This window comes from Marmota marmota, unplaced genomic scaffold, assembly GCF_001458135.2.
Source record: "Marmota marmota marmota unplaced genomic scaffold, marMar, whole genome shotgun sequence".
Taxonomy (NCBI): Eukaryota; Metazoa; Chordata; class Mammalia; order Rodentia; family Sciuridae; genus Marmota; species Marmota marmota.
The window spans coordinates 4746090-4752428 of record NW_025999982.1 but is presented as its reverse complement, the minus strand read 5'-3'; positions in this window follow the sequence as shown (position 1 = coordinate 4752428).

Genomic DNA, 6339 nt, shown 5'->3' with positions numbered 1-6339 from the left:
TCTATAATCCCAGTGATTTGGGAGGCTGAGGCAGGAAGATCAAAAACTTGAGGCTAGCCTGGGCAATTTAGTGAAATCCTGTCTCAAAACAAAGAATAAAAAGGGCTGGGAGCCGGGCGTGGTGGCACACACCTGTAATCCCAGCAGCTCAGGAGGCTGAGGCAGGAGGATTGCAAGTTCAAAGCCAGCCTCAGCAAAAGTGAGGCACTAAGCAACTCAGTGAGACTCTGTATTTTATTTAAAATACAAAATAGGGATGGGGATGTGGGCAAGTACCCCTGAGTTCAATCCCCATTACCTCCCCCAAAAAAATAAAGCTGGGGATGTAGCTGAGTGTTAAAGTACCCTAAAATCCCCAGGATATAAATAAATAAATGAAAATAAATAAAAGGGCTGGGGATGTAGCTCATGGTAGAAGGCCCATGGGTTCAATTCCTAGTATTTCATACACAAAGAATCAAATTGTACCTGTGAGGGGCTAGGACTGTGGCTCAGCGGTAGAGCACTCGCCTAGAATGTTCGAGATACTGGGTTTGATTCTCAGCAGTACATAAAAATAAATAAAATAAAGGTATTGTGTCCAGATACAATTAAAAAAAAATTTTTTTAATTGTACCTGTGATAGCCTACACCCCGTCCCCAGTACTAAGGGATAGAACCCAGGGTCTCCTGCATGGTAGGCAAGTACTCTATCACAAAACGATATCCCCAGCCCTTTTTACTTTTTATGATATGGGGTCTCCCTAAATTGGTCTCCATGTTTTACTCCTCCTGCCTCAGCCTCCCTAGACACTGGGATAAAAGGTATGTGCCATCACCATGCCTGGCATAATTTTTTTATGCTGGGGATTGAACCCAGGGGCATTTTACTACTGAGCTACATACCCCAACTTAGTCTTGATAAGTTTCCCAGCTGACCTCAAACTTAGGATCCTCCTGCCTCAGCCTCCCAAGTCACTAGAATGTGTGCCACAGTGCCTGGCTCCTAGCATAAATTTTAATTTATAGTAAATGCAAAGTGCTAGAGAACTGTTGACACAAAGAAGCAGAAAAACAGGGGCTGGTATTGTGGCTCAGCGGTAGAGCACTCACCTAGCACCTGTGGGACCAGGGTTCGATCCTTAGCACCACATAAAAATAAAGCCATTGTATTTAAAAAAAAAAAAAAGAAGAAGAAGAAGAAGAAGAAAAAGAAGAAGTGGAAAAAACAACTGCAGGGTAGTTGATCAGGTCTCTTTAAAAGTCAATGTCGTGCCTGGCATGGTGGAGCACACCCATAATCCCAGCTATTCTGGAGTCTGAGGCAGGAAGATCACAAATTCCAGACTGGCCTCAGCAATTTTTTTGAGACCCTGTCTTAAAATAAAATCAAAATGACTGGGGTACAGCAGTCTACCTGCTCAATGTTAGAGCACTTGCCTAGCACAATGAGACTCTGGGTTCTATTCCGAACACCTGCCTTTGGAGCTGGCTCCATGGGTTGGAATCCTAGTTCTCTTACTTGGTCCTTAGCTGTGTGTGCTTAACCAAGTTATTTAACCTCTCTGTCCAAGAATTTCCATTTCTGAAAAAATAGGAACAATAATAGTCCTAACTCATAAGTTTGTTTGCGTCTGTATTTTTTTTTTTTAAGAAAGTCAATGTCATGGGGCTGGGGATGTGGCTCAAGCGGTAGCACGCTCGCCTGGCATGCGTGCGGCCCTGGTTCGATCCTCAGCACCACATACAAACAAAGATGTTGTGTCCGCCGAGAACTAAAAAATAAATATTAAAATTCTCTCTCTCTCTCTCTCTCTCTCTCTCAAAAAAAAAAAAAAAAGTCAATGTCATGATAAGGAACAGTCGCATACACCTGTAATTGCAGCGGCTTGGGAGGCTGAAGCAGGAGAATCATGCATTTGAAGTCAGCCTCTAACAAAAAGCAAGGTGACAAGCAATTCAGTGAGACCCTGTCTCTAAATAAAATACAAAATAGGGCTGGGGATGTGGCTCAGTGGCCAAGTGCCCCTGAGTTCAATCCCCAGTACTTGCCCCCCCCCAAAAAAAAAGAAAGTAGATAAGACTTAAAGCATAACAATCAGATCAATGAGTAGTCCTGCACAGATACTAATTTCAATAGATTTGCTCTCCAGGACTTTTTTGGGGAAATTTAAATGTGTTATGTATATTAGATAAAATGAAAATTTGTGAGTGAAAATAAAGAGAGTTTTTTTTTTCTTGAAAAAACAAAAAAGGGACTGGGGATGTGGCTCAAGCAGTAGCGCGCTCGCCTGGCATGTGTGGGGCCCGGGTTCGAGCCTCAGCACCACATACAACAAAGATGTTGTGCCTGCTGATAACTAAAAAATAAATATTAAAATTCTCTCTCTCTACCTCTCTCTACCTCTCTCTCTCTTTAAAAAAAAAAGTTATCTCTCTCTCTCTCCTCCTCTCTCTTTAAAATAAAATAAAATAAAATAAAAAAGGTTATAAAATAGCATGAACCATGCTTTTATTTGGGTTAAAAAATATGTATATAGCCAGACACAGTGATGCATGCCCCAGCGGCTCATGAGACTGAGGCAGGAGGACTTTGTTTCAAAGCCAGCCTCAGGAACTTAGTGAGACCCTGTCTCTAAATTTAAAAAAAGGCTGGAGATGTGGCTCAGTGGTTAAGTACCCTTGGGTCAATCCCCAGTACAAAAAAAAAAAAAAATTGTGTATAGAAAAAAATCCAGAATGATATGTTAACAGTGGAAATCTCTGGAAATCAGATAGACATTTTTTTTTTTTTTTAAGTTAAGGATTTGTTGTTGTTGGAGGCAAAACCCACAGCCTTGTGCATGCCAGCCAAGAGCTCTACAACTGAGCTTCCCCCTCCAACCTGATAAATGTCTTATTTTTGCCTGCCTGTGTTTTCTAACATTTTACCTTGGGTATGCATGATGTTATAACAATATTATTTTTAAAAAATTACAGGAGGATCACATGAAATAATAGATAAAACAAGGCATTAGGACTATATTAAGCACACTTGTGGTTTCTCCACAGGGTCTAGAACAATAACAACAAGGACCATTTCCCAAGAGCTCACAAAGCAGGCTTTTTCTTTTTTTTTTTTTTTCCGTTTGTTTGTTGGAACCCAGGGTGCTTACCTACTGAGCTACAGCCCTCAGTGTTTTTTGTTTTTTTTAATCAAGTTCTCCCTAAATTGCTTAAGACCTTCATAAATTGCTGAGGTTGCCCTTGAATTTGCTATCCTCTGCCCCACTCTCCAGGGTCACTGGGATTACAGGTGTGTGTCACCATGCATGGCTGGTCAAATCTTTTTGCTGGGGACTCAAAAGTAAGAATTATATTTTACTGATCAGTGCAGCACATTTGTGCATACAAACTTGCTTTTATACTATGCTCAATGAAAATAAAAGTTTTCAGAAAATAATTACCTACATTTGTGTTTTGATTATATTCCATCTGATTCTCATTTTTTAGTTTTTTGGAACTGGGGATTGAACCCAGGGGTGCTTTACCACTGAGTTACATCTCCAGTCTTTTTTATTTTTTATCTTGAGACAGGGTCTCACTAAGTTGCTAAGGATCTTGCTGATTTACTGAGGCTGGCCTCAAACTTACAATCCTCCTGCCTCAACCTCCCAAGTCATTGGGATTACAGGCATGCACCACAATACCTGGCCTCTATTCTATTTTTTTAATGCTGGTTAATCCATTAAATTGATTTCATGATTCACCAATGAGTCCTGATATGCAGTTTAAAAAACCTTTTAACTTCTTTAATACAGACACAAACAAATTCCTATGAGTTAGGAACTATTATTACACCCATTTTATCAGAAGAGGAAATTCTTGGATAGAAGAGAGGTTAAATAACTTGGCTAAGCATACATAACCAAGGAAGAAGTAGAACAGAATTCCAACCCATGTAGCCCACAACAAAGGCCATCCTTTAAACCATTTTCTCTAGCTAGCCTTGGTGGCACTTGCCTCTAATTCCCATAACTCTAGAGGCTGAGACAGGAGGATCACAACTTCAAGGTCAGCCTCAGCAATTTAGCAAGGACCTGTCTTAAAATAAAAAGGGTTGGGGCTGTAGCTCAGTTGTAGAGCACTCCTGGGTTCAATCCCCAGTAACCTGCCCCACCCCAAATTTTTCTGACATATACTTGACCCTCCAAAGGGGTGATGCAAGTAGTATATTGACAGAGAGCTTTGTCAATTATTGGTTATTGGAGTATGTTCAGCAGATTTAGGATCAAAAGTAGTATCTTCTTTTTTTTTTTTTTTCGTGCTGGGGATTGAACCCAGGGCCTTGTGTTTGTGAGACAAGCACTCCACCAACTGAGCTACACCCCCAGCCCCCAAAGTAGTATTTTCTGACTTGTATTTTATGATGAACAATAGTACCTTATAAGAAAGCATTAACTTCTAAGTCAAATAATTTTGGCTCAACTACTGACTCCACACCATCAACAGATCCAAATTTTGTCCTAAAGTTTACACAAATTTTTTTTTTTAAAGGAAGAGAATTGACCTTTTTTTTTTTTTACAGAGAGAGAGAATTTTTTAATATTTATTTTTTAGTTTTCGGCAGGCATAACATCTTTGTTCGTATGTGGTGCTGAGGATCGAACCCAGGCCGCATGCATGCCAGGCGAACATGCTACCGCTTGAGCCACATCCCCAGCCCCAAGTTTACACAAATTTGAAGCCTTCTTATAAAAGGAAGAATAAAAATTTTGGAATTAGATGCAGGGAGGGCCTTGAAAGGGACTCATGCAGGAGAAGGCACAAGGGCTGAGCTTCATCAGCTCCCGTTTCATGGGCCTCTGTCAGTCCTTCATTAACCTTTCATTTTTAATGCTCTTTTTTTTTTTCCCCCTCCCAGTGCTGAGTGTTGAACCCAGAGCTTGAAGCATCATGGGCAAGTGCGTCAGCATTGATCTGCATCTCCAGCCCCCAACACTAAGTTTCCTAATCCCTAAATCCCTAATTTCCTAAACAAGGGTAACAATTCCTTTTTTTGTGGTTGTTAGAAGATCAATGGAAAGAACCTAACTGAAGTGCCAGGCACAGTGTAAGTAATCCCAGCGATTTGGGAGGTTGAGGCAGGAGTATTGCAAGTTCAAGGCCAGCCCCAGCAATTTAGTGAGGCCCTAAGCAACATAGCAAGATCCTATCTTAAAGTAAAAATGGCTGGGGTTGCTGGGTTGTAGCTCAGCAGTAAAGCACTCATCTAGCAGTGAGAGGTGCTGGGTTTGATCCTCAGCACCACATAAAAATAAATAAAGTAGGGCTGGGGATGTGGTTCAAGTGGTAGCGCGCTTGCCTGGCATGTGTGCAGCCCGGGTTTGATTTTCAGCACCACATACAAACAAAGATGTTGTGTCTGCCGAAAACTAATAAATAAATATTAAAAATAAATAAAGTAAAAGTATTGTGTCCAACTCTAACTAAAAAACAAACAAACAACAACAATAAAAAAAGGCTGGGGATGTGGCTCAGTGGTAAAGTGCCCCTGGATTCAATTCCCAGTACAAAAAAAAAAAAAAAATCAATAAAATTCTTCAATTTACAAGCCCATTTTGTTTGTTTGTTTGTTTTTGTACCAGGGATCAAACCCAGGAGTGCTTCATCACTGAGCCACATCCCCAGCCCTTTTTATTTTTGAGACAGAGTCTAAGTTGCTCAGGGGCTCACTAAATTGCTGAGGCTGGCTTTGAACTTGTATCCTCCTGCCTTAGCCTCCTGAGCTGCTAGGATTATAGATATAATAATCGCACCTGGCATAAAGCCAGTTAAGTCGGGTTTTGGAATAATAACATGATACAGAGAAAAATTCGTCAGTTCATTTAAGCCTCAGCTGCAAGTCAGCCCTCTCTGGAGTCCAATTATTTTGTTTTTTCCAAAGCCAACTCTCCTGAGAGAAACCTGAGTGAGAATAAGAAAGCAGAGCGTCCAAAACCAAAGATAGATAGAGTATCATGAAAGAGAGTCATCTGCAGGGACCTCCAAAGGCCAGATTTCCACCAGGGGATGACAGTAAGAAGAGAAGCTAGTTTAACTTATTTAAAGTCTTTTCAGTCTTTCTCAACCAGCCAAAGAAGGCAGATTTAAAGGCAAATCTTGGCAGTGGGACAGATGCTGTCCAGGCAATGTCAAGTTCTTCAGGACCTGCAGATACACTTTGCGCTTGTCATTCTGCCATGTCCCTCGTACTGTCTAAAAGTAAGAGGCCCTGGAGTGGGTTTTCTGCCCCTGGAGAACCAGCAGTGGCTGCAGAAGGTCACTTTACCTTCTGCTGGCGTCTTACCTTTCCCCCACACCAGGGTTTGAGGTTCTAAA